Below are 27,246 nucleotides of genomic sequence, written 5' to 3'. Positions count from 1 at the left end.
ATTTACAATTGAACCACAGTTAGATATTGTTTTGCCCGCAGGCAGCAGAATCTGTTATGAATTAATATGTGTTTATGTATTTTATTGTTATTGTTAGAGCAAAGGGTGACATGGTGGTGCAGTGCTAGCACTGCTGCCTCGCAGATAGGAGACCCGGGTTCGCTTCCCAGGTCCTCCCAGCGTGGAGTTTGCATGTTCTCCCCATGTCTGCGTGGGTTTCCTCCAGGTACTTTGGTTTCCTCCCACAGTCCAAAGACATGCAGGTTAGGTGCACTGGAGATCCTAAATTGTCCCTGGTGTGTGGGTTTGTGTGCCCTGCCCAGGGTTTGTTTCCTGCCTTGTGCCCTGTGTTGGCTGGGATTGGCTCCAGAAGACCCCCATGACCTTGTTGTTAGGATGTAGCAGGTTCAATAATGGATTGATAGATGTTAGAGCCAATCTTAGAAAGTTAATGTTTGATGTTAAAATTCATATGTTTGCTTAATTTCTATAGAATATCAGTTTCTTACAGCTGCCTAGAATATGGTATAGTCTTTAACCCCTGTAAAGTAACATGAGTTAGAACTTTCTTAGCTATATCTGTAGAACAGAGTGTTAATAAAGCCAGTGGGGAAATAGTCCTACTGCTAGCAAGGACTGTTAGATATGTTTGCAGATAGAACAGAAGATGGCATGCAGTTTTCTGAACATGCTTAGCATGCTTAATTTGCCTCAGATAGGGCTGTATAGCCAAGCTTAAAGAATGAAACAAGATATATAAGCCTTAAAGGGAACTTTACTTTTCTTGAATATACATTTTTTTCTCTATTTTTGTGTGAACTGTTTTGCTTTAAAATTTTAATAAAACATTTAAAATGAAGATACTTGGTCTGAACACACTGTTGCTAGAATCATACTATGAAGTAAACTGAAAGCTGCAGAACTTTTGTCATTTCAGATAAACTTGGCTACATTTATTATTGTTGTATTTGAGTTGTTATATGATTTATTGTCATTTATTTTCCATTTAAACTGTTATTATGTACTGTCTTTTTAAAAATCCCTCCATTTCTTCTTCCTTGTGGGTGGAGCCCAAAGAGGCAGGGCCACACTGATGTCACAGCTCCTAGGTCTTCCTCTTGTTTTCTTTCTTTCTTTAGAGGCAGAACCAGAGGCAGAGGCAGAACCCAGTAGTTGAACATTTGTTAATGGTTGAAGTTTTGTATATCTGTTTTTTATTGGATTTCTGGTTATGTTTTATCTCTTGCTTTTGTATTAAGGTTTTTGATTCAGGACTATGAATTGGAACTTTGTTTGCTGTGGATTGCATTTTTAGTCAAATCCTTTTGCTTTTTTATTCATTTGAACGTTTTGTTTGTATTTTTCTATTTAATGAATAACTCCATGACTTCTGTGCACAAGCTGTAAACCTCCTACTTTGTTGATATGTTTTTGGAACATATAAGTTTCTTTTGTAGGCTTAAATCCTTTTTGGGCCTGCAAAGCCTGAGGCAGGCCAGTAGAGCTGTATTAAGCCTGTGTGGGTAAGGCCTCTTCCAGGTAAAGGAAACCTGGTCAGACCATGCCAGTGAAGCCTTTTGGAGGTCTAACGCCCCTTATTCATCAAGCTTGTGTCTCCAGTTCACAACAATATCCATATATTCACAATTATATCATGCTTTAGTTACAGATCTCAAGTTGTGGATTAATATCCAACAACACTTCTGGCTTGCAAAATGGACATGTATGGTAAGTTTTAGGGTATATTTGGACTTATGCCCATTGAAATCTCTTTGAACCTGCAAGAATGGACATATTTTTTTAAATTATGTGAAAAATGCTTCAATTTAGAGCACACTACATGTGGTAAATTAATATAGACCACGATTGTGAGCATTGTAGAAAATAACAAATAAATTCAACTTAAAAAGCACAGTGTTATGGTTCAGCCAGTGTTAAAAAAGGCTGGGGTTCAAATTCTTTTATGTCTTTTTTTGTTCATTTTTATGTCCTTTATTTATGTAAGTGTTACTTTTGTTAATTATTTTAGTTATAACTGTTTTTGATGTAAGCAAGCTGTTCTTATGTGCCATGTGTTTTGTAGGTGGTTCCCCAAAGAGGTGAGGCCACCTGCCCATTACTGCATGGTGTTGCCCTCAGCCCTATAAAGGCGGACAGCATTTCCACAGTACCTTGTGGTTCATTCGAATGCCCTGGGGAGTTTTGGTGAGTTAAGTGCATTTTCTGGTGCTTTTTGTGATTCTTTGGATTTTTTGGCCTTTTTTGCTCCATTCCTTGACAATTCTTTAAATATCTGTATTGGGACTTGCTTCCTTTGGATTGTCTTAGTGTTTCAGGCAACTCCTTCTTGCCTTTTGTGCACACATAACTTATCCTTTAAATATCTTTGAGAAGGTTTTGCCCTTCCAGATTGCCACCTATTTCAGTCCTTCCTAGTCACTGCTTTTGCCATTTCCTCTGTTCATAACTTGCATTTCTTCCATGTATAGTACATTGCAACAGTGTCTCACTGGAGGCATATTTCTTTTACTTCTTTTATTTCTATTACATTTTGGGTTTAACTCTTTCCAAAATGACTTTATTCCTTCAACTTGGTCCTGTCTTGCAGTCCCATGTATTAAAATCAATAGGCAATAGCTTGCTTACTAGTGAGTTATATTGTGCTAAAATTGATTTTGCATGCAATATATGTCTTTAATATATCTGTAGCTGTGTTTCTCCAAAATTTCCAAAGTTCTGTAGCTTTTAGCTTGCCTCATGGAACAGTTAAGGCAATAGTGTGACACGTATTCCAACAATTCCACAATCCAGATATCTTCATTTTAAAAGTTTTAGTAAAATTCAAAGCAAAACGGTTCACACAAAATAGCGACTACAAAGAAAAGAAAAATTATTGTTTAAACTTTTTAAGGATTACTTATCTTGTTTCAAGTTTGGTAATATAGTCATAATGTGTGTAAAAAGGTCATAAAACTGTATGTCAATGTTCTGTTTGTAAACTAATGTAACAGTCCACACTTCTAGAAGTGAGATCATTTCCAGACTGCGATAGCTAAGAAAGTTCTATTTCATGTTAGCTTACAGTGGGTAAAAAAATTACACCATAAGCTAAATAACTATAAGTAACTGATAGTCATTTGAAATTAAGCAGACACTTAGGCGAATTAACATTAACTTTATAGGTTTGGCTTTTACATTCCCTGTCTGATCATTTCTTATCAAACTAAGGCATTTTATTGCCAAAATCAGGATAATCTGTCAGTTTGCACAGAAATAGATATTGCAGCCTTATCAATTTGGTATTGACATGATTTGTATATGCATTTTATGTATATGTGTTGGGCCTGCTACAATGTATAATCTGTAGAAATATCTGTCTGGCTATTTGGGCAGCCTTCTCCCTTGCATGCCATCAAGGCTTATATTTTACTTTCTCAGTTTTCATATGGAATTATAGCTGCAAAACTTGCACTCCTAGGGGAAGCTTTATCAAAAGAAGGTATAATTAGGGTTCTGTTGTTTTAATATAATATAATAATTTTTTTTTGGCCCTACCAGATCATCACAAATGCATTGCTTTCTAACCCCTGTGCAGAATTTCTTCAAAAGCTTAGTTAAATAAGAAACCTTGAATAAGTGTGTCCATTTCTGGTCCTTTTCAGACTCTGAAACACTGATATTATTGGCACTGTGATTTGTGTTGCTGCCTGTCAGAGTTTCAATCCAAAGGATTTTTTGAAGCCCAGGATGATGTCCAGTGAGTTTTTATTTTATTATTTTTTTTTTTTTGTCCTGGCTATAGTTTGGAAATGTTAGCAAAATCTGTTTTTCTTATTTAAAATGAATGACTTAAGTTTCAACCTCATTCATTTTCTTAAACTGTTTCATAATTTTGTTTTGCGGAGTATTTTATATTTTGGTTTCTTTTGTGCTTTTCACGGTAATGTGTGCTAAATTAACAAGCAGTGTGATCAGTGTTTGTTAAACTTGTAAAGTTTGTACTAAAATCTTTTATGTAATTTTTCATGGCCCTGTTTATCTTCTGCGTCATAATTCCATATGAAAGTTCAGCAAGCAATACAATCTCACGCAATACAACACAAAGTAATGAGCCTTCAGCAAACTGTATTTCTAATGAAATAGAGCTGATCATCAACAAATGAAACAAATTCTGTATGAGTGTTTTTCTTGTATATATTACTGTGCATTTTCTTTTACCTAATATTTTTGTTATTTAACATGTATTGTACATGCCAAACTGAATTTCTCATTCACCTCGAGGTCTGTGTTTATTTGAAAAAAGACCTAGAGGTGTTTATCCAAAATTACTTGGGTTTCCTTTAGCTAATTTGGTTGCCATCTCCATCCCAAAGACATGTGCATTAAGAAAATAAATGATTCTAAATTGATTGTTCCCTCAGTATATTTTCACATACAACAGGTAAAGGCTCAACAGCTGAAATGTTTTTTCTAAGTATTTTTCTGCATGCTGGTTTAGTAATTCCATGGAACATTAATTTGGTTATTTAGAACATTAGAAATACTACAATAAGAACAAGCCATTTTACAACTTGTTAGTTCTATTCACCTACCTCTTGTAAAATAAAACTGCGTTGAGTTTTAAGTTTCCCCAATGTTCTATTATCTACCATACATCTTAATAACATTTCTTGCATCTGCTGTTAAAACTGTCTAACATGTGTGTGAAATTTGGCCTTAGCCAGTTTCCAACTGTGTCACTGTGTATCATACCCTTTTTAAATAAGAAATTTTAAAGTAACATATGGAACCCACTGTACTACTTTCCTTGATACTTTTCAATTCTTCAGTCATGTCACCTATTAATTATAGTTTGCTTAAACTAAAAAGTTCCAACTCCTCTAATCTTTCCTCATAGCTCAAACCACACAGTCCTGGAATCACCCTAGCTGCTCTTCTCTGGACTTTCTCCAGCACCGATATGTCTTTTTTTTTTTTGTAATATATCAAAGTGACCAAAATTGTACACAGTAATGAAGACGAGGACTCACTAGTGCATTATATACAGTAGCTTAGGTATAACTTTGTTTGACTTGTACTCTGAACATTGTTATATAAACTAACATCTTATTGGCCTTCTGTACACTGTCTTAATATAGGCAGTGACAAAGCTACAATGATTCCCAAGTCCTTCTCATAAGGTGCACTTTCAACTTTCAGACCTATCATTTTTAATTGCCATGTGTAATACTTTACATTTATTGTATCATGCTTTGTCTGCTATGGGCATGCTGAGTGTGAATTCCATTCAGGTCCATCTATAATGATTCAGATGATACTATGCTATTAGCCATTCCTGTTAGATCTGTTCTTATTTTGAACCATCAGCTCAGCGAACTGACAGGAATAACAATGTGTTTGAACAGAGTGTTGAACTCTGTGATACAAATAAGGCAAGAATTCTGGGAAAGATATGAAACTGATAAAATCAAGTGTTATTTTCAATTAGAATGTATATGCTTAAGCTCATGTAAACTAACCAGTGTTTAAGAAGTTGTGAAATAGTTTCAATTGTATATCATAATTAGATTAGAATAACTTCAGGTGAGCAGAAGAGCAAGATGAAAGTTAATTCTCAGTTACCTAATTTTTGACGTGTGTCGCTTACTAAAAATAGCAATCAACCCAAAGAAATCACTTCTTTTGGTTCGATGCAGATGCTATACAGCTTTTGAGAGAGGCAAATGATGTATGGCTTTTTAAATGGTGGGATAATATGCAGCTTTTAATATGAGAAGTGTGAAACGCAGTATTTGGTATGAGAAACAGAGAGCATAGGCTGTTCAGAAGAACATCATGCTGTCTAAGGACAAAGGAGAAGAAGAGAACAAGTACCTAACTATAAAAGTGGTCCATACTTTTATAAAATGCCTCCATTGGATTAAGAAGAATGGACATTTTAAATTACATGGACATGTCTCCCTCTTAGTTATACTGAAGTGAAACTTGCTTTATGGGCATTGATTTTAATTATTCAGATGGTGTATTTTCTTCTATTTTAACCTCTAGTGTTTGATAAGCAAATAAATATAAGTCATGATTAAACCAAAGTTTGAATGTCATCCCACTGAAATTGCCTTGTTTACAGAAAGATATGGAAGAAGATGATCTGCTGTGGCAACCCGTAACGGGAGCAGCCAAAAGAAGTAGAAGAAGACTAATATTATTTGCTCAGCTCTTCTTGCTCAGTGGAGTCCTATGCTTTGTAAGTGATTTGTTGTTCTTTCAAAGGTGGAAATCTGGGCAACAAAGGATGAAGTAACCTGGCAGGAAGTTCTCCTGGCCTTATTTGCGTATGACTTGCATGTTTGCTCAGGTGTAAGCTATGCTTGTTCTGTTAGATTTGTGCAGTCCTGTTAAAGTTAGCTGTCTGGGAAATCCCCACAGGAGTGCAAACCTTGAAGTTGCTTCTGGCTTTTGTTAAAGTAGTTTGAAAATGTAGCCCTTTCAGGGGTAGTGATTTGTGCATCTCAACAGAAGTGCAGCTCATGAACGGAGTGGATTCTGCCCCATGGTAAAATACTGAAGGTGAGGAAGTCAGCCTTGGCCATTGAGATATTGAAGAATCTGGCGTAGTTGCCTTAGCCCTTGTTGTCTTTGATGTGAATGTCAAGGAGGAAAGTATTGCAGGGTGTATGCATACAGTAAACCAAGGCTAATAATTTAAGCATTTCCATGTTTCATAGAACTTGTTCACTGATATAAAAGAACCTTACAGGTTAAAGTACCTTTCATGAACAATTTTGCACACTATAAACTTTAACAGTTTTATTTATCTAAATATTCATTATAAAATACATTATATTGTGATCAACAGATCCTAATGGTCTTATCACCATGTCCTAAATTTACTAATTAGTGATGGCATGTTTTTTATGATGCCAATCCCAAGTGCATTTTGAAAATTAAAGAAAAATAAAGGAAAAAAATCCATGTATGTTTTATTTTTTTACAGCATTATTAGATCATTGCCTCATGTTTTCTGTGCTTCAATCATAGCACACAATGAAAGTATAAAAGAAAGCTGGCTCTGTCTTTCCTTCATCTAAACAATATGTTAATTTTCTATGTGTGAGTTCTCCCAAGCTGACAATCAAGGAATGTTTTTTATAAGTACAGGCTAATCAGTGCTAAGGAACAAGTGACAAACTAAGTTAATGTCATTGCAGAGCTCAGTGTTACTGGCTGTGTGATTTGTATTAACATAACACAGCACACCGGATGATATTTAGAAATGCACGTTATTTTCCTCTTGGAAGCTTTTGAAATTTAAGAAAGTGAGAAAATCCCTTCTCATATTGCTTACCCGAAAAATTATAAACAACATGTAACTCTATACACATTCATTGTAAGCATAATGTGCCTTGCAGGCTGCAATCCTGCTTAGACCCTAAAACATTTTCTTGTAAAGTGACTTATTTCATTAAGCTATTAACTGAATTGTTTGTAATACAACCAAAATTGTTCTTTATAAAATACATTGAAACATATGTTAGAAATGTCTGAAATATCCTTTATTGGAAAAAGGCTGGCTGGAACTTTTAGCATGAAAAAACAAGAATAACAGCAAGTAATTACAAATTTGTTACCCATTTTGTTATTCATTCAGCTTAGAACTAGCAACTTTAGTGTTTCAGTAACTGAATAACAGAACAGTGCAGATAACAGTATTCAGCTTCTAGATCTGATGTTAATAAAACTCTGTACCCTAATGCCTGTGAAAAAGTCTTAGTAACTTTCACTTAGTTAATGAGCAGAACGTTATCCAAGATAAAACCCACTACTTTTGTGTTGTATCATAATCCAAAAAAAATTCTATGTAAAGCTCCCTTGTGATAAATTTACAGTTTATTTATATATAAAAATGTTTATCAACAAGTAGAATGGTGGCACAGCAGTTAGTGCTGATGAATTGCATCACCAGAATACTACATTTGAAGGCTGTTTAAATTACTTTTTGTGTGGATTTTGAACTTTATACTTCTAGTAGCACATTTGTGAACAAGTTTGAACTTCCAGTGTTTGTACCCATTTTCAGTTCAGTGATCCAAAAATGAATAAGCAGGCCTGAAACACAGCTAGATGATTGGATAGTTCCTAGCAGACAATGCCCCTTACTTGATGAAAGGGATATTAGTTTAAATCCTATGAAAAAAAAGTATTCCCAAATGTTATAAAGAATTTTAATCTCAAAACTTGTCTTTCTCTTACAAATCAAATCTTCTTTAAAATAAACAAATTACAAAAAAACAAAAAAAGAAATTACAGTAACTGGAGTCACTCATTATGTAATCATATGCTTGGTAGCAGGTAATGCAATAGCTAACATTTCTACAGTATATTTAAGTACTGCATATGCTATAACTGACCACACAGTTTTATTAAACAAATTAAAAAATGTATTATACAGTAAACCTGACTGTTTCTACACTTCATGTAATGAAAAATGTTTACCAGCAATGTTCTTTATTTGATAAACTCGGAGGCTCTGCTTTGCTTCACTCGCCAACCCCCATGTTTGTGTTTGTGAAGATACATTTTTTTTTTCCTTGCAATTGTTACATATGCATTATTTTCACTTTTACTTTAAAACTTCAGTAAAAACAGTAGGTGGAATTAACTTTTCTTCAAGATCGCATTGAATTTTGATTTCTTGTTTGGTCTCACATGGACATAACGCAACTGGCCGTGAGTGAATATTGTTTCATTCTCTAACAAGTCTTCTCTTATTGAATTGTTGAACAAGGACCATAAAGGCCCACTCTTTAGACATGCATTGTAAATCTGTTGTCGGCTTCCTTTCTTGACTACTGGTAGATAATGCACAGACAAACCAATCTACATCATTAATGGTTAATATTTTTTTTTTGCAGAGTAATCATAAATGCATGTGAGGGAAACCCCATTTTTGAAATTCGATCATGTAAATGTATGCTTTGATGTGACCAAACACCATTTCTAGTTCATTCAATAAAAATATGATTTTTTGATAAAACAATCTCATTACCAAAGTGGGAATATCCATAGTCAATGTAGGCAGTGACATTGTTCTCAAGAATCTGCGTATTTCTGACCATTGTGGATTGCATGCCATTGAAATAAATAAATCTGGCCTACCGGTAGTTTGGGATATTGCCATTGCATGAAGATATAACTGTTGCAATGCTCGTGGACTACCTTGATGTGATGATGGTAATATTACAGCTTTACCTAATTTGAAAATGTCTGAACTATTTATCTGAATTTTGAACATGAACAATGAGCTCTTACATATGTTCCATTATAAGTTTTGCTTTGATTTAATAAAGAGACGATTATCTTCGACTTTTAGATACACATTAGTAACGTAATGTTGTGATAGACGTTGAGATGACAAGTGGGTTAAATACATTGTATCGCTAATTTTGACCCAAAATAGTGTGGGTGAAATTCGTTTAGCAGAATGCGTTTGTTTCATATTGTACATCCATCCTGTTTTGCCATCTGGGAAAAGCAAAGGAAAGAGTAAAGGATCTGAATGTGGTGATGCATTTGACAGAAATGATGAATCATGTTTTGCCTTTGGATATACACAACTATGTACTCTGTCTTTGATGTCTCCGTCTTTCCAAGTTATTATCGCTGACAATTCGTCACATGTTGGTTTCTTATAAATGCAACTGTGATCTTTCGGATTCATATAAAAGTCCAAGAATATTTCTTTGTCCGTGTTTTGCAGATAAATGTTGTGTAAAGTCTGCGGTGGGTTGGCACCCTGCCCGGGATTGGTTCCTGCCTTGTGCCCTGTGTTGGCTGGGATTGGCTCCAGCAGACCCCCGTGACCCTGTGTTCGGATTCAGCGGGTTGGAAGATGGATGGATGGATGTTGTGTAAAGTGCAGTATTGTTGAACGTAGGGATTTGTATCCAGTATTGGCTGTATAATTTTTATTGCGTCCAATCATTTAACTCTTTTGATTCTACGTTGCATGGCTCCTCCGTGATCGTATCTATACACCTGACTGAATTGTGGTTTCTTCGAAATTAAACCTGTCATAGCTGTAATTGTTGCAGGACCACAGATTCTCGGAGCATATGGTCCATTATTGTGTAAATCTATGTGTTGTGCATTGAATAATGCGAACGGAAAAAGGTTATTGTAGACACGTATGTTTTGCCTGTAGTGTTTGTGGATTTTACTTTCACCAAACAACAAATCTTTTAATTCTTGCGGATACACTTCTTCATTGGGAAGCAACAGTACTTTTCCCTGATGGCAACACGAATTCGACAATCTACAAGTCCCTGACTTAAATGTTAAAGCCTTACAAATATCTACATACTTCTGGCACATCACTTATGTCTATATATCTCTATTTGCTGTTCTGTTATTTCACCAAGTAATAATTTCCATTTGTTAGCGCTATTGCGATCTTTACTCTCTTGTATTTGATACTTGCGAATTATTCTACTTCCATATTTTTGAACTTGCTCTGCATGCCAACATTTTTTTTTGGATCCTTGTGGTATAGTGGATCCACAGCTCATGTCAAAAAGGCCACATTTTAAATAATCACCGCACTCATGGCTTAGTGAGGGGGGCGTGGTAATTATGGCAGATCGGTTCCCGTGGTGATTCGTGATGCGGGCGATTCTCACATAAGTGCACAGGTGAGGAGATGTCTGCATACGTAATTGGTCCCGGAAGCTGCCGATTCCCACAGTTGATCCATGTCCCTGTGATCTATAGAAGCGCGAGGCGGCTAGTTAGGGGGGGTGGGGGAATAAAAAAAGAAAAGATGGAGAAGATGGCAGGAGGGAGAAAGCAGGTGCAGAAGAGAAGGAGAGCGAACGAACGAACAAGCAAGCAAGCGCAGGCTCGCACCGATAACGAGCAGCTGGGAAAGGTGAACCCAAGTGGGGTATTTGGCCGGCACCTAAGGGCCGATGGTAGTGGTCGCTCCTGCTGAGCACTTGCTGGCGGCAGGATTGACCAGGAGAAGGTTGGCTCGCTGCAGTGGGAGTTAGAGATTTAGAATAGAAGCCCCAGTGTGAGCGTCCTGGTTGCTGGGGAGCCCCAGTCTCAGTCTGCCTAAGCAGAACCGGAGCCAGGGATCGGAAGGCCACCAGACCAGATCTGCGAAGGTCAGCTGCAGGTAGGGTGACTCCCCTGTTGTGAAGCCAGATGGGAGAAGCAGGGGAGCCGCCAGATGATAAAGGCACCAGGCTTTGTTTTTAAAGAGACTGTTTCCAGTCGTTCTTTTAAAAACAACAAGGTTAAAACATTTTTTTTCTGTTGGATTTTAACCTCCACCCTTTCACTTGTTTTTAGGGATTATTTACTTAATGACATGTATTTAAAGCACTGCATTATTTATTTGGACATGTTGTTTGTTGGTTTTCAATAAAAGCACTTGGCACTTTGGCACCATCCCTTTGCTCCATTTGTTGTGCCTCACTGCCTAGCTCATCAATGACATTACTGACGGTGTCGGGTTCAAGAGCTCCCAGAAGCTGAATGGGAGCGTGGAGCGAACCCGCATCGTCACAATCCTTTCGAATTCCAGTGCTTCCATAATCTCTAACCTGATCTGCATGTGTTTCATGTCAACGTGTTTAAATGTCTTTATGAAGTTGTACTTTGCCTTTTACTTTGTGTTTTGTTTCTGTGACCGATTGGACCCGTGAGGTTAGATCACCGTGATCTTGTTTGACAATGTTTGTAATTAGGGCATGACTTGCCTAGCTCACCATCTCACGGGAACATGCTTCCAATGCATGTGTGACATGACTTGACCGTGACTTGTCCGTGTCACGGGAAGTGAAAGTGTCTCTGCCTCTCTGAAGTGCCTCTCTGTCTCTCTTCAGAAGATTACGTCTCATTGCAAATTTTTTATATTACAGAGATACAAGGTTCCAACCATAAGATTCTAGTCGAAGTCAGATGTTATTCTTCCTGTGCCTGTTTCCTCTATAGACATAATATTGATTTTCTAGTTGTATGCTGTTGACCCTCACTATTTAGTTAAATGTAAAACCTAATGATGCTTCTCCTTTTTGTCTTCAGTTTTTCTGCATGCTTTGTTGCAATAAACGAAGATTATTTATTTTGATTTTTAATTATTTGTTTAGACAGTGGGCGCTCTGAAGATATTAATTCAATTTTCCAATAATTTGGGAAATCTCTGTTTTACACTGCAGCAAAGACACTAGAACTATGAACAGACGTTCAAAAATTTCACTTTCTCCATTTGTGGTTGAGATGCAGCAATAGGGTATTTTTCAACAAATACCCCAAACACATTTTTTGCAATAAACAAATTACACAGTTTATTCATAACATAAGGAGAATGTAGAAAATAGTGAACACCACAAAACATAAATATGCATTCACTTAGTTTGATATTTTTCACTCCTATAGAAAAAGGCACAATACTTATGCATTATACTTCCTTAATCCTCTTCTAAAGAATTGCTACAAGAAACATTTGTTAGGGCTAGCATTTAAATGTTCTTGTAAAAATTCTGGTCATTCAGAAAGTTAGGTGGATCAGTCTTTATTATTTTAAGTTTCTTGAGTGCCCACACTTTCTTTGCATTTCAGCTGCACTCACTCATCCTCACATGCAAGGATTTATGTGTTTATGTATGTGTCACAAAGTGCTTTGTGATGGATTCTGTTCTGAGTTAAAGGAAGATTACTTTAGTTTTCCTACTAAGTTCAGAATGAGAAACTTATAATAGCTCAAGACTTATCTGTAATGTATAGTTTCAGCCAAGGCAATGCCAATAACCAGAAATATATATAGAATATGTACATTCTCTGGCTTTACTCTCACTGCAAAATCCAAACCATAGTCTCAGAATCAAAGCATACATTTTACTTCCTTGTTTCATTCCTGTTGTCTCCAGGTTTAGGTGATATTTTGTCTGATTTCTTCAGTGAATTTATTTTTGCTTCTCATAAGCTGCAGTTACAGGCTACACTGCAGTGTTCAGTCCTTGGGGCTCTACACAGAGTGGTTATCTTTTGCTTATATAAGTTTTGTCTGCTGGGCAGTCAGTGATCAGTTGATTACCTTGTTGAGAAAGATGAGTACCTTGTTTGTGCACCTTGCTAACCCACATGTGACCCACACATTTCCTCTGTTAGGATTGGTGTTCTGCTCTACATGTAAGACACTAGGTTAGCCTCTGGAGAAGAAGAGTCACTCAGTCTTTGTTAAATCCACTCTCTAAGCAACAGGGATCCTGTGACAAAAGAAAGGTTAAGGTCAGAGAGACAGTGGGCAGTGAGCAGAGTGCTTGCAGTGAGTTATAAAAGAAGAAATGGACATCAGTTTCAGCCTTTTGCCTGATTATGGACACAAACATTTTTGTCTAGAAGGCTGAGACTGGTTGAGTTATGACTCTTTGTTCACTGACCAATGGGGTAAACATCCTGAAATATCTTCTGATGTAATGTGCTTGTGCAAAGAGGGGTCTGTATGGTGTTTTGGCTGACGGGTGCTTGTAGCTGTAGGTTAGCAAAATACTTGCTTGCCATGTCAAAGCAAATTAGGCAATGCCACTCTATCCTACAAGAGGTAAATTTTCCAAAAACCTGCTAGGAGTTAATATGTAAAAACTGAGCCTGAGTGATTCTTTAATAGTCAGTAGTTTTGATGTACTGGTGTCAGGCTGTATTGAATTGTCTTGTTATGAATCTGAGCTTTGTATATCTTAAAATTTGTGTTTCATGAATGTTTGTTTTATTGTGCCATTAAACAGGACTATTCTTGGACTCTCATGTACCACAACATCTAATAGCAGTGAACTAGGAACTTTTAATCCAGCTATGGGCTAGACATATATATTTTGGCCTCAGGAAGGGTTTTGAAGAGGCATTGAATCTGCTTCTGTGTGCTCTGCACTTTAGATTTTGTTTTTCATTCTTTTTTCATTTTAAAATTATATTTTAAATTTTGCATTTATTAATTTTGGTATTGATGCCTAGATTTGGAAATGTTGTTTTAATACATTGTTATTATGTTTTTTGGGCTAAGAATCCACTTACTCATTGGGTACTGGCTTGTCAGGGCTTTAGTCTAAATCATTATAATTTTATTTGTATCATTATTGTTAATCAAAAAATAGGTAAAATGGTAAAGTATCCTACTACACTTGACTGTTCTTCTGCCATATTAGAAAAGATACACCACGCACATAATATCTCTTTATTATCAATCCCATTCCTTTAATGGAGAGACTGAATTGGATGCTACACTAAGCCTTTCAAGCTGTCATTCGAACACAGGTTGTGTTCTGTGAGTGTTTTCCAAGTTGACATTTTAGTTTTCTATATTGCCATCCAGTGTCAGTTTGTGATTTTGGCTAAGCATGGTGAACAAACCTTCCTGTTTATGTCATGTCACAGGTTAGACCCTGCCACATTTGAAAATCCGACAAACAAAGTTTAGGGTAATTCTGTGTTATTTTTTCACTGCCTTTCTAGTCAGGGGACTGAACTGTGTCAAATACATACCCCCTGATTGCCCCATGTTCACAGAAAGGGGAAAGACACCAGAAATTAACTGAATGTTTACTACAAGTTTAATGTTTAATTTTATGAAAACCTTTAACACATGTTGCCTGTCAGTGTGTTTCTCTATTTGTGATACTAATAGGTGCCTAATGTATACTGTATGTTTTCAGAAAGAGATGTACAGTTCACATGTTTATCATTTTTAAGTTCATCATCTCTTGGCACATGTATTTAAAAAAAAAAATAAATAAGTAATCTAATTCCAAATCTCTTTTATACAGAAGACATTTGCTTAGGATTCAGCCCGCAATTATGTTGTCTCCGAGCTAGCCATTCTGAAAGTCTTTGCACAGCACCATAAAAATGTAAAACCTTTTAAAGTTTCCCCACTCATTACAAAAATAGGTTCCATGTGTATTTACTCTTTTATTCATCTGCAAACTGTTGTATTCTGAGATTATGTGAAAGTCATTCACTTTATACTCCAGTTTAATTACATAATCCTAAAAACAGAACGTGGTAACGTTTTTATTTCAGCCAGCAACAAACCTGATCTTGTGTTCTTCATAGTAGCGTGCATTGTCAGCAATTTTCCAAAGTGAGTTAGATATCTTATGTTTTACCTTCTTGTCATGACTTGTCCTAATTTTAAAATCTTTCCATTGATTTACTTATTTACTAATGCGAATTCAGTGTCAGAGTTAGTTCTCAATGGACTTTCTCATGTGCTGCTATATCTGTTTACTGGGAACAAAATTGCACACAATGATGTAGATACAGTATGAAGCTTGCTGGTATTTTACGGCTTAACAATATTCTCCTTAAACTTGTATTTTGTGCAGCAAGCTATGCAACCCAGCATTCTGTTCAACATCTTAATCACTTCTGTAGACTATCCACATTATACACCATTACAGTAAGAGACTATTGTTAAATCCTTCCCTATACTGTACTTTTACATTCCAGAACCCCTTTGTGCCCCCCTCTATGTATCTGACATTCCCCCTAGCTTAGTGCACATTTACTCTATGTGTTACTTATATTTTTGTGAAGATCATCTATGTAAACCAGAACAAGGCTCCAACATGAAACACAGAGGGTGACCTCTTCTAAAAGTATGTAATTTTGAAAACATATTTGAAGGGAAATATCTGAGGTGCACTTGGCCTTGTTCAGCCATACAGGAGCAAGTATATAATTTATTTCATGTCTTTGAAAGTCGAATAGCAGGCTTAAGCAAGCCAAAGTAACTTTCACTAGTGACCCCTCAGCATGTAGTGTTCGGCAATAACTTGGGTGTACAAGTTGTTGCGAGGTACTTTAAGGCAGGTGGCGCAAGTGCATTGAAAAGGGTGGAAAATACGTTGAGAAATGACATTATCAGTTTTGTTAAGGTTCGTTCTATTTTCTAATAAAACCCTAAATCCAAAGTGGACTGTTTCATTTATGTTAGGTAGAATGCCCAGAGGGGACTGGGTGGTCTCATGGTCTGGAATCCCTACAGATTTTATTTTTTTCTCCAGCCATCTGGAGTTTTTTTGTTTGTTTGTTTTTTCTGTCCCCCCCTGGCCATTGGACCTTACTCTTATTCGATGTTAATTAATGTTGATTTATTTTATTTTCTTATTGTGTCTTTTATTTTTCTATTCTTATGTAAAGCACTTTGAGCTACTGTTTGTATGAAAATTTGCTATATAAATAAATGTTGTTGTTGTTGTAATAAATCCCATTTTCTAACTTTAGCTTGACTCCCCCTCGTAATACAATTTACTCATGAGGGTTGTGCACTATGTACATCACTTGGATGGTTTGATAAAACATAGCATTAAAAACACAGACTATCATTCTTTCATTTATGATTTTCTCCAATAAAATACTCTACATTTTTTTGAAGTTATTCAAATTGTTAGTATGATCCTTATTCATGAACTAAAATAATTTGTGATTTGTCTGTTGAAAATTTTAGTGATTAGAATGTTAAAACTGATTTGAGTTTCTTTTTCTTTTTTGTAAATAGACTTAGTGACCTGAAACATGGAATAAAAAGTATGTGAACTGCTGAAGTGAACTGTTCTTTGTCATAAACTATGCAGACCATATTGTAAATTTCAATATATCAGAAGGAAAATAAATGCGCTTGGCTACACTATTACTCAGTTAATGCATTTACCTACGATTGCTTGTTAGTAAAGTAGGATTCCTTTGTACAAACGACGGCATATTTATAAAAACACCCAGGGATCATGAAGCTTTTCATTGAGAATAACTGCCGACCCATAAGCATCAGGTTCAAAACTTTAACAGGACTATCACAATTTTGATGGGGCATTAGGCTCAAGTTTACTACACTGAATCAGTGATGCAGCAGTGTTTACAGCACACCATACAACTGTTCCATATATATTGTGTTACTTCATAATAATTTTTGCTTTATTTTGCAAAGTTATTGTGTTATTTTGCAAACATATTATCAGCTGCAGTTGGTAAAGTTGTACACATGCATGTTTTGGTCATCTAGTGACAGCCAGTTTGGAAAAGGTTCAAGTAAAAAGAATTAAACAGACATTAAAGGCATACATTTAATTCTACATGTGCTGAGTCACAGAAACATAGTAATTATTGCAGCAGCACTCAGGCAAGGTGAAAGGCAAGAAGCAGACATGGTGGACGGTACGCTGATCCTTTGCAGGATGCCATCACACATCCAGGCAGAAAGATTGTGAAAGTATCTGTTTGGTTTTAATCCAGATATTTGCTAAAGATAATTTGAAGGTGTGTGATCTGGTGGCATTATCAAAAGTATTATTGATGCGCCCACAATATTTAGTGTTAAAACATGCAGTTAAGCAAGCTCCGTATTCTAGTCAATTCAAAACACATAGGGGAACATTTAAATGCCAGGCAGACCATGGCATTTTGACGCTGGAATGACAACACTTTGCTTTTAGTCTGTCTATGTTAAAACATCTGTGCTAAATTCAATAAACTTCAGTGTGAATAAAATTAAATGTATGCTTATAACTTTTTGTTCAGGCTTCATCTCTTTTTCAGTATTTGACACTATCCAACTGAAGCATGTATGTGCACAATGTTACTGGCTAGCAATTTGTTTGAAAAATAATTGTTAATTATTGCAGAGTAATGAAATATTTTTGATAAACAATGCAATAATTATCATGAATATAATATAATACTTTGTAAATAATGCAATTTTTTTTTTTAATGGAGGGTGTAAATAAACAACAAACACAGCATAAAGGTTTGGGGTTGTCTGGTCCCATATACTGTACAGTTTGATCTCAAATACAGTGATTTTTCAGTAATACAACAGACAGTGCAATGATGAATTGGGGAACATTTATGAAGTGGGACCAGAAATGACACAGACGGAATGCTGGGAAGGAACCGAGGTGGTGGATGGGAGCCATGACGTCACCTGAGGTAGACGTAAGGAAGGGAAAGAATACGGAAGTGTCAGTACGGGGTTATGTAGTCTGGGCACATTCATGGCGCCTCGCCTTCTTTCTTTCTGTAGGAGAAAAGAGAGAGAGAGGTTAGTACCGCTTTTCCCCTTTGGCAAGAGTTTTCGTGCTGCACCTCGGGTCTTTATGCAGCTCCCTATGCACGCGTGCATGACAAGGGAATAAGATACAATAAAAGCATTTATTTGTGTTTAAAAAAAAAAAACCTCTAGAATACTATTAAGAACCATCAGTTTGCTGCCAATACATTTGGTATGATTCATCCAAAACTGACCCAAAAATGTTTAATTATTTCTTCAAATAATAAGAAAATTCAAAAACACAGTCTAAATCTAAATGACTTATTTAGGAAATGGTTAAACAATTAAAACTAACAGAAAAACTCTTTAAATGGAACAAATGGCAAATTAATTAATCTAAATTAACAAAAAATAAAGTTTGCTCTGAAACCAAAACCTGAAATGCAAAAATTAAAATTTCCAAACTCAAGTTAATGCCAAAAGGTAAACTCACTTAAACAAAGGAGAGCCAAAGACGCAATCACAAGAACTAAGAATCCATGGTGACAGATGTCTTAAAATTGTCCTCAGGTAACTTATGCTCAAATGAAAACAGCACTTGAGGGTATTACTCTAATAAATGTTTCCAGATACAAAAAAATGGGAAGTGATCAGGAAGAAACAAAAGATCAAACAAATCGTAAAAAAAAGAAAAGTGCAGAAGTGTTGGTGAAAAAATTCCAAACATAAAAGAAAATTAACAATGCAGATCTTAACAGCCCACCAAATGTAAAGTGCTTTGAAAAGAACATTGCAAAACAAGAAAAAAATGGAAATACAGTCATGCAGCAATTTAGGGCTGACAGAGCTGAGGCGATTCATACTTAAGGCCAAGAGCCATAGGAAAACAATACAGTAGTAATGTTCTAGACATCGCCACAACAAGCTGCAGTAATAAATCTTTCTTTATATTAGTTCTATTATTTCACCACTTCTCATGTTTTTTGACTCTTGAGAGGCCCTTTAAGATTTGTTTTTATCAGTGCTGCTCCACATGTAAAATTCTTATGCATTCTTCCCACACCACCTTTCTTACACCGGTGTTTCTAAATCATTATGGTCCAGTATGTCACTTTTGCTTTTTTAAAAGGAATAATGACCCACTAACAGCAATTGTAAACTGCTCCCTTGATGGAAAGAGCATGATTGGGGTACCCATTCATGAAAATATCTCACTTAGAAATAGGGAAACATATTGCGCAACTCTGCCTATCATTTAGGCAACCCACCACAACGTACTCAAAAACCAGTGGTGGTAACCTGCAACCCACTGGCATCAACCAATTGTCACAACCCAGTGGTTGGCTAAAGTGACCCACCAGAGTTTACTAGTGAACCAATAACAGCAACCCACAAGCATTTGGCAGCTTGGAAACACTGCCTTAAATGGACTCAGCATGTGGAAGCCATGATTCAAAGATCGGTTTGTGCTACACAATATCGTCGGTTAAGTATGCATACTGGTGAAACAACACTAGACCCACAGACTCTAAATTGTAATGACTGGTACACTTTGTGACTGTATTATCATGAAATTGAATACACTTACCAGGTACATTTACTAGGTTAATCTACTCCCACCCTTGAAGATTAACACACACACACAGAAAAAATCTAAAGTGGTGTTAAATGCCAGTCACTCCGCAATATTCCACATATGATTCACTACACAGGGTCTCACTATCACTAGTACTAACAAATGTGGATATCCTCGCGACACACATAATAATGCAACTCTTTTAGTTATATGCCACTTACCAAACAACCACAACTTAATTTTACTGCAGTTCTATTTATTGAGAAGAAACCTCAATAGCCTTGATACACCCTGTGTGACTGAGAAAAAAATTCTTGTCCACACTAAATGCCCTTTAACTAAAATGTATTTATTAATACAATATTAAAATATATATATATATATATATATATATAACAATACTAAATGGAAGAAAATATAATAGAAAATAAAACGAACAGGAAGGTTTGGCTATAAACATTCTTAGAAAAGCTTAATGAAACTCAGAAATTTCAAGTGGATGATGTTCTGGGTGGCTTTTGGTTTAGCAGTTATTCATAGGTTGCATTCCCTGACTTCAAGATAAAATGGTCACATGTGTCTATCTCTTACGTCACCTCCTCTGTCATTGCCTTTTTGTCATCTTTTTTTCGATTAATTTATTTGAGCCATATTTTTTAAAATGCACTTTCAGCACATTATACTCATTTGATTGGTCGGCCGTCTTTGTAATAAATGACTTGACTGAAAGCCGTTGATCTTTTTGTGTACCTCGTACTTCTTTCCTTTCCCAGGTCTTTCCCAGATTATAAACTAATTAAAACAGGTTCTAGTTTTGTGGCATCTATTCTTAAACTAACCGAAACAGATGCACTAAAGTTATCACTTAATAGTACAATAAAGGAATAATATATGAGAGAGAAATTCTTTAATGTAAGCAGTCTGAAGTTCAAAAATAAGATTTTCCACTCCAGGCCAGTGACTGATATATAGCCTAGAGGCTAATCCCAAATGGAGCTATAATTCAGTGCAGGGCTGTACACTGTGGTGCTGTATGTTAGTTTGGATATAGCAAAATATGCAAGGATTTTAAATTGGGACAACAGTCTTTTCGGTTACTTCAAAAATAATGACTGCTGCAAGTGGTGAGCTAGATGACTGAATAAAATTATTTCCATAATTTAAAGTTTTTGTTATGGGCTCAAAACTTTGACGAGCATATAAGTTTAAAACATAAAGTTAACGATTAAAGACAACAAATTAATTTGTCACATATAGCACACAGAACATAAAATGTGTGCTAGCTTGTAGAAATCATCCAATTGAATTGTTGTAGTCATTCCATTTTAAGGTCTAATTATCAAATATGCATAACGCAATGGAAAGTAATTTTTAGTCTTACAGAAAATAAATAATAAATAACTAAGAACATGTGGCCTAAACCACTTTTAGAAACATTAAAGGGGAAAAGGCATGAATACACTTAAAAAAAACATGCGGATATGAAAATGGCTCCAAAGATCCTGTTATGCTTGATTAATAAAATTCAAATGAAGTCTTCATTGGTTCACTTCTCATTCAACACTGTCCTGAAACTTTTAATCTAATGTGAAAATTTGCATCTACTTCATCAAACTGACATCTAAATGGACTGGAGTAAAGCAGAAAGACGTTCATAATAAATGTCTTTTGGCACTTAGTCTTTTACTTTAAATGTTGAACTTACCGATGTTTAAAACAATGGTCAAGCCATATTTTCTCAAACAGCAGGTCTGAAAAAAATACCCTTCATTTTAAAAATCTGAAAACTTTTGTTTTATGATTGTACATGAAATACACACATTTAAATACATATAGCGTTTTTTTTTTTTCTTCAGTGCATTTTAGCATCCCATGAGGTTGTGGAAGGTCCATTTTGTTAAGAGAACAAGAGTTTAGTGCTTTTATTTCAGTGATTCAAAAGGCATTTGCTCTGGATGGGAAACTGATAAACAAATCGCAAGATGAATACAGCTTATAACACTATCTCTTAAAGATCTAGAAGAGTAGTGCATACACTTAAAGCTTACAGAAAGAAGTAAGGCAGAAGTAAAATCGGGGATATTCTCTGGTGCACAAGTAAAAGCAACATAACCTCAGACTTATTTAATCCAATCTAAGGTTATATGACACCAAAAGTCTATCCTTGATAAACTATGCAAGAGAGGTACCCAATCCTCTTGAGTTATGCGCATGAGAACCACTAGATTTATTTTAAATTGCTATTTTTTCACAGTTAATATAGTTTTTCTTAATGTTACTCATTTATATTGTTATGATGATGGCATCACCACTGATTCTCTCATGGATACTGACCTTTTAGACTTAATTTTCATGAATGTGACCATCTTGATATTAGCAATGATATCCATTGTTGGTCATATATTTCACTGGGGACACTGCATGTACAGTGTCACAATAGTATGATTAACTTTTTTTACGAGTCCAAGCTTTATATATTCAAAAACTAAACTTGCTATTTCAGTTGGGGAATTTATTATTAGGATTTATGGTGTTCAATACCTTAGATACTATTTCTTCAGTTTTGAATAGCTGACCTCCATTTAGAACATAACAATCACTTTTCTGTATTTATTTTGATTGTTAAATGGGCTTCTGAAGCTTTATGGGTGAAACAAGATTATGATTTTTGATTTGATTTTGACCCATGATACCACATTCCTTTGCCATCATGGAAATGAGTGTAGAGACTGTAAACATCTTGGCCAGGGCAAAGCAAAGTTGGAGTCACCAGAATAACAATACGATTACTAAACAAATTGAACTCCAGTCAATGAAACTATTTGGGCCAGGGATGTCAAAAGTATGGATCCATTACATAATCAGCCCATACTAAAATAAACACTGAGCACACTGACACAATATAGAGTCACTAACATGCACATGTTTAGAATGCAGGTGGAAACTGAAATACCCAAAGAAAACTTCTATCAGCATTGGGAACAGCTGCACATTCCAAACAATGGTTCACTAGACATTGTACCCATATCTAAAATAAACTGCCTATTTTTTTTAATTTGATTTATTTTAAAAAATGTATTTAAATGGATGTTCTCAATGGTGTTTCTGTATTAACGGCCAGTGGACCATAACTCTACCAAGATATGCAAATCAAGTAATAAGTACCCCCTAGTAATTTACCTTATAATCTAAATGTTTATGACAACTGTCAGCTTTGTCTGCTTAAGCAAGCTTTTCCTATTTTCTATCATTCATACATCCATCCATCTTCTAAATTTGCATATTCAGAGCAGGATCTTGGGGAAGCATCAGACCTGATGGACAGGGTGACACATCAGCACCAGCACATTAGGAGCCAATTTAGCATTGCCACTCCAACTGACCTACATGTCTTTGGACTGTGGACAGAATCCAGAGTATGTGTACAAAGGGCAAACATCCAAACTCTGTGCAGGGATCAACTTGGAGAACTCCAGTCTCCTTGTTGCAAGGAAGCAGCGCTACCACTCTGCCACACATTTTGTATCATATGCTCATTGTAATTTCTTAGGAGCAACAATGTGCTGGGTGCTAATGGGGCTAGTTCAACTGGCCATGTAGTGCTCTGGGTTTGAACTTGAGTTTGTGTGCATGTGCAACCTGATGTTTTCAGTTTAGCCATAGGGCTTCAAGGCTAGAAAGTGCCTTACAATTTTTGATTTTTTTTTGCGTGTTAGTGCTTCCTGTTCTAACTTTTTTCCAGTCAAGGCTATCCAGCACAAGCCAGCAAAGCGGTATGAAAAGTCCAGTACCATTTGCCCACTTAAATGTAGCCACAGTAAATTTGGTGGTGAAGAGGAGAGCAGATTGATATTGGAAATGCATGACACAAGACATTAAGTTGATCAGAATATGGCTGAGTAGCTTTGATCTTTACCCACCCTTGAGGACTACCTTATGGTGCCGTTATCCCTTGTACAGATTAAAGCAAAAAAATTAAAGGAGGTGACCAGTATAATAAGCAAACTATCATATTAACCATCTTAAATGAATGTATATGCTTCTCTGTGTATTATAAATAAAAGTATACATATAATATGAAACTATGTCTGAACAATAAGAGGAAATGCCTTAGGCATGTTCTGTGTAGGAACAGAATTTGTGAAGGAAGCCAGCAGCTTGGGTATGGATGATAAGACCTGTATCCCGAATTCTTCACATGACACAACTGCTGGATTTGTGCAGATGATCTTTCTCTTCTCTCCAGCGAAAGCTTATAATGTTGGCTTCATTGACATCAAATTTGCCTGTTTGCTTCATATTGGAAACATCCTGAACTGTCCGCTCAGGTCACTTGGCAATCTTCTTTCTACGACTTCTTATGTTTTGAACTTCCAGCTGCTCCTGTTTACAATTGTAGATATTAATTAAGTTTTAGTTTGAGTTTTATAATATGATTGTTTACTGTAAAACTTTTGATCATTATGGTTCTATAAGTACATTCTTTTAATGTTAGAAATCATAATTCCCCTTTCAAAAGATCACTTATGTGAGTGGGGGAGCTTATTAAGTGATTGTGACATTTTCTGTATACAAAAAGCTCATTTTTATTAGATTTAGTTATGTTAGACCAATTAATAAAAAAACTTATTAATATTTTGTATTTTCTAAATAAGCATAGTAAAGGATGGGTATTGGTAGCATTTAAGAGCTTGCTGTACAAATTCAGACAACAGTATTTGATTCTGTGGGTCTTTTCATCATTTTGGTTTTATAAGTTGATAATAATTTCTACACTGTGTGACCACTAACGTGTGTTGCAACACCCTAAACACAAGCACAATGTCATAAACACAAGTCCCAGGTTCAAACAAATGATTTCATGTTCAAAAGCACAGATACAATTGTTCCTTTTCCTTCCTTCCTTCCTTCCTCCAGGTGAGTGATGTCCAGTTCCTATCCCTACTCCAACTTGCCTGTACTGCAACAGAGCTAATACCTTTATCCAGGACCTTGGAGTATTTCCTGTGTCATGACACTGTACATCTGAAAAACTTCCAGGTTAGGCAAAAATCCCAAAACGTAGGGACCATTCATCCTTTCAGCACACCCTGGGAGCATCTATGATCTTGTTAGGTTCGTAGTTTAATCATTACACAGGATTAAAAGATATAATAACTTTTCAATAGACAGACTTTAGAGACATTTACTTTTACTACTGGTTCTTTAGTCCACACCCATTCTCTCACTTGCATCCGCATTCACATGCATTACTAATCGTATTGTAAGTATTCCTTAATAGACCTTACTAATCAACTATTATTACATCTTCCTCTCTTAAAGAGAAGTATGACATTACTTTTAAGCTTAGTAAGGTTATACATTTCAAATGCTACTTCGGTAAACCTAATCACTTCAAACAACTGAACTATTCCGGAACATTTCAGGCATACACCCAACATTCAAACTATGTATAAAAAGCACAACTGTTAAAGGAATTCAGCATTTCTTAATTGATAATGTTCCTTTAATCCTCAACATGACTCAATGAGTCGTTCTGGTGGTTTTACTTTATGTGTTGATCTTCTGGTTAATTGTGCTTGCAGTTGAGGTATTCTTTCCTGATTTTATATTTGTCGTCTTGTTAATATTTGTTTTACTGCTGTTAGTGTTCTGATTAGAAGTTATTGGTCCTTGTCTCGACCGTTTCTTCTTAGAACAGCTCCTTCATCTGTCTGTATATTGTATGATCTAGGCTGTGTCTGTTCTAATACAGTTCCTGTTTGTGTCCATGTGCTGTATTTATCCTTGCACTTTACAATATCAACAGGTTGGAGTTCAGGTAATTCACAAGTATCTCTGTCAAAGTAGAAATTTTGTTTTTCATTATGTTGTTCCTTGTACTTTTTCACTTTCTCCCCTTCTTTTGTTTTTAACAGGTTCTCATCAATGCTGTGCTGGAGAATAACCACAATCTAGGGGTGTTGCATGATATGCAAGAAGACTCTTGTGGAAATCACATCCACTATCTTTGGCCTATTGCATCAGCCGCTTCACTATTTGCACTGACTTCTCAACCAGTCCATTTGACTGAGGGAAATGTGGGCTTGAAGTATTATGAACAATATCCCAATGTTTGCAGAATATTTTAAACTTCTCATTAGCAAACTGTGATCCATTATCACTAAATGCCTCATTTGGCATGCCATGTCTTGAGAATATGGACTTCATGTATGTTATCACAGTATCTGCAGTGGTACTGCTCAGTTTGCATACTTCAGGGTAAACAGAATAATAGTCTGACACAATTAGATAAACTGCTCCATTACATGTAAAAAGATCAACGCCTACCTTCTGATATGATCTTGCTGGTGTACCATGTGGTTTCAGTTGTTCTGCTGGGTTACTTACTTGATACTTCTGACACGTGTCACAAGTGGATACTGTCACATCATAATTAATTCTGGGCCAATGCATCACTTTGCGTGCTCTCTTTTGACATTTCTCAATACCCAGATGTCCTTCATGAATCTTTTTCAACATTTCTTTTCTCAAGCTCTTTGGTATAACTATTTTACTTCCTTTAAATATTATATCATCAACTACTGTTAATTCAGCTCTATAGCTCCAATACTCTGTTATGTCTGATGAACAGTTCCGTTTATCATATGGCCATCCATTCAGTATGATCTGTTTCAATTTGTTTAAGGTTACATCTTTATTTGTCTCAGTTCGTATGACGTCCATCTTTGCATCTGAAACTGGTACTGATTCTGTGATCATATCAATATATGCTTTAACATCTACTTCTGTTTTAGAGCTCAAAGATACCTTTGGGTCAACTGCTTGGGAAAGAGTGTCGGCTGTGTACATCATTTTCCCTGGTATATATGTCACCTTCAGAGTATAGCGTTGCAGCTTAATTATCATTCTTTGAATTCTCAGAGGACAGTCTTGGAGCAGCTTTTGGAATAATGAAAGTAATGGTTTATGATCTGTCTCTACAACAATTTCCTGTCCTGACACAAACTGATGAAATCTGTCACAAGCATAGGATATGCTGAGCAACTCTTTTTCAATTTGTGCATAATGTGTTTCAGGGTCTGTCATGGATCTAGGTACATATGCCACTGGTTGCCAATTATGATCATATTTTTGCAAAAGAACTGCCCCAAGTCCACTCTGTGATGCATCTGATGAGATCTTAATTTGCCTTAAGGGATCATAAAACTTAAGTACTGGTTCTTCTGTTAGTTGCTCTTCTAGTCTCTTGTTCATGATTCCATTCCCATTCTGTGTTTCTATTAATCTTCAGAATAGAGCTATCTTATCTGAAAGGTTAGGTATGAACTTGCCCACATAATTTACCATTCCATTAAACCTCTAAACATCTTTTTTACACTGTGGCCTGGGCATATTTACTATAGCTGAAATCGTTTTTGGGTCAGGCTTAATGCCTTCACTGCTAATGATGTCTCCAACAAATGTTAATTCACTTACTCTAATTTGGCACTTCAACTTTGTTCAATTTCAAATGTGCTTTTCTTGTTGCTTCTAAAACCTTTCTCAGTCTGCAATCATGTTCTTTCTTTGAGTTTCCCTATATAATTATGTCATCCATAGATGTGTCTACACCATCCAGGTGCTC

General features: G+C 35.9%; 1 long non-coding RNA gene across 1 annotated transcript; it reads left to right on the top strand.

Moving 5' to 3' along the window:
• The first annotated feature begins 1,143 nt into the window (after window positions 1–1,143).
• On the top strand, window positions 1,144–26,997 carry LOC120523488. The gene is made up of 5 exons (XR_005632638.1): window positions 1,144–1,728; window positions 2,084–2,205; window positions 3,663–3,757; window positions 6,128–6,244; window positions 25,538–26,997. It is a non-coding gene; the product is annotated as an uncharacterized LOC120523488 (long non-coding RNA).
• The last annotated feature ends 249 nt before the right edge of the window (window positions 26,998–27,246 follow it).

Source organism: Polypterus senegalus, chromosome 2 (assembly GCF_016835505.1).
Source record: "Polypterus senegalus isolate Bchr_013 chromosome 2, ASM1683550v1, whole genome shotgun sequence".
Classification (NCBI taxonomy): domain Eukaryota; kingdom Metazoa; phylum Chordata; class Cladistia; order Polypteriformes; family Polypteridae; genus Polypterus; species Polypterus senegalus.
The sequence above is the reverse complement of the archived record's forward strand: the minus strand, read 5'-3'. Positions and strand labels throughout refer to the sequence as shown.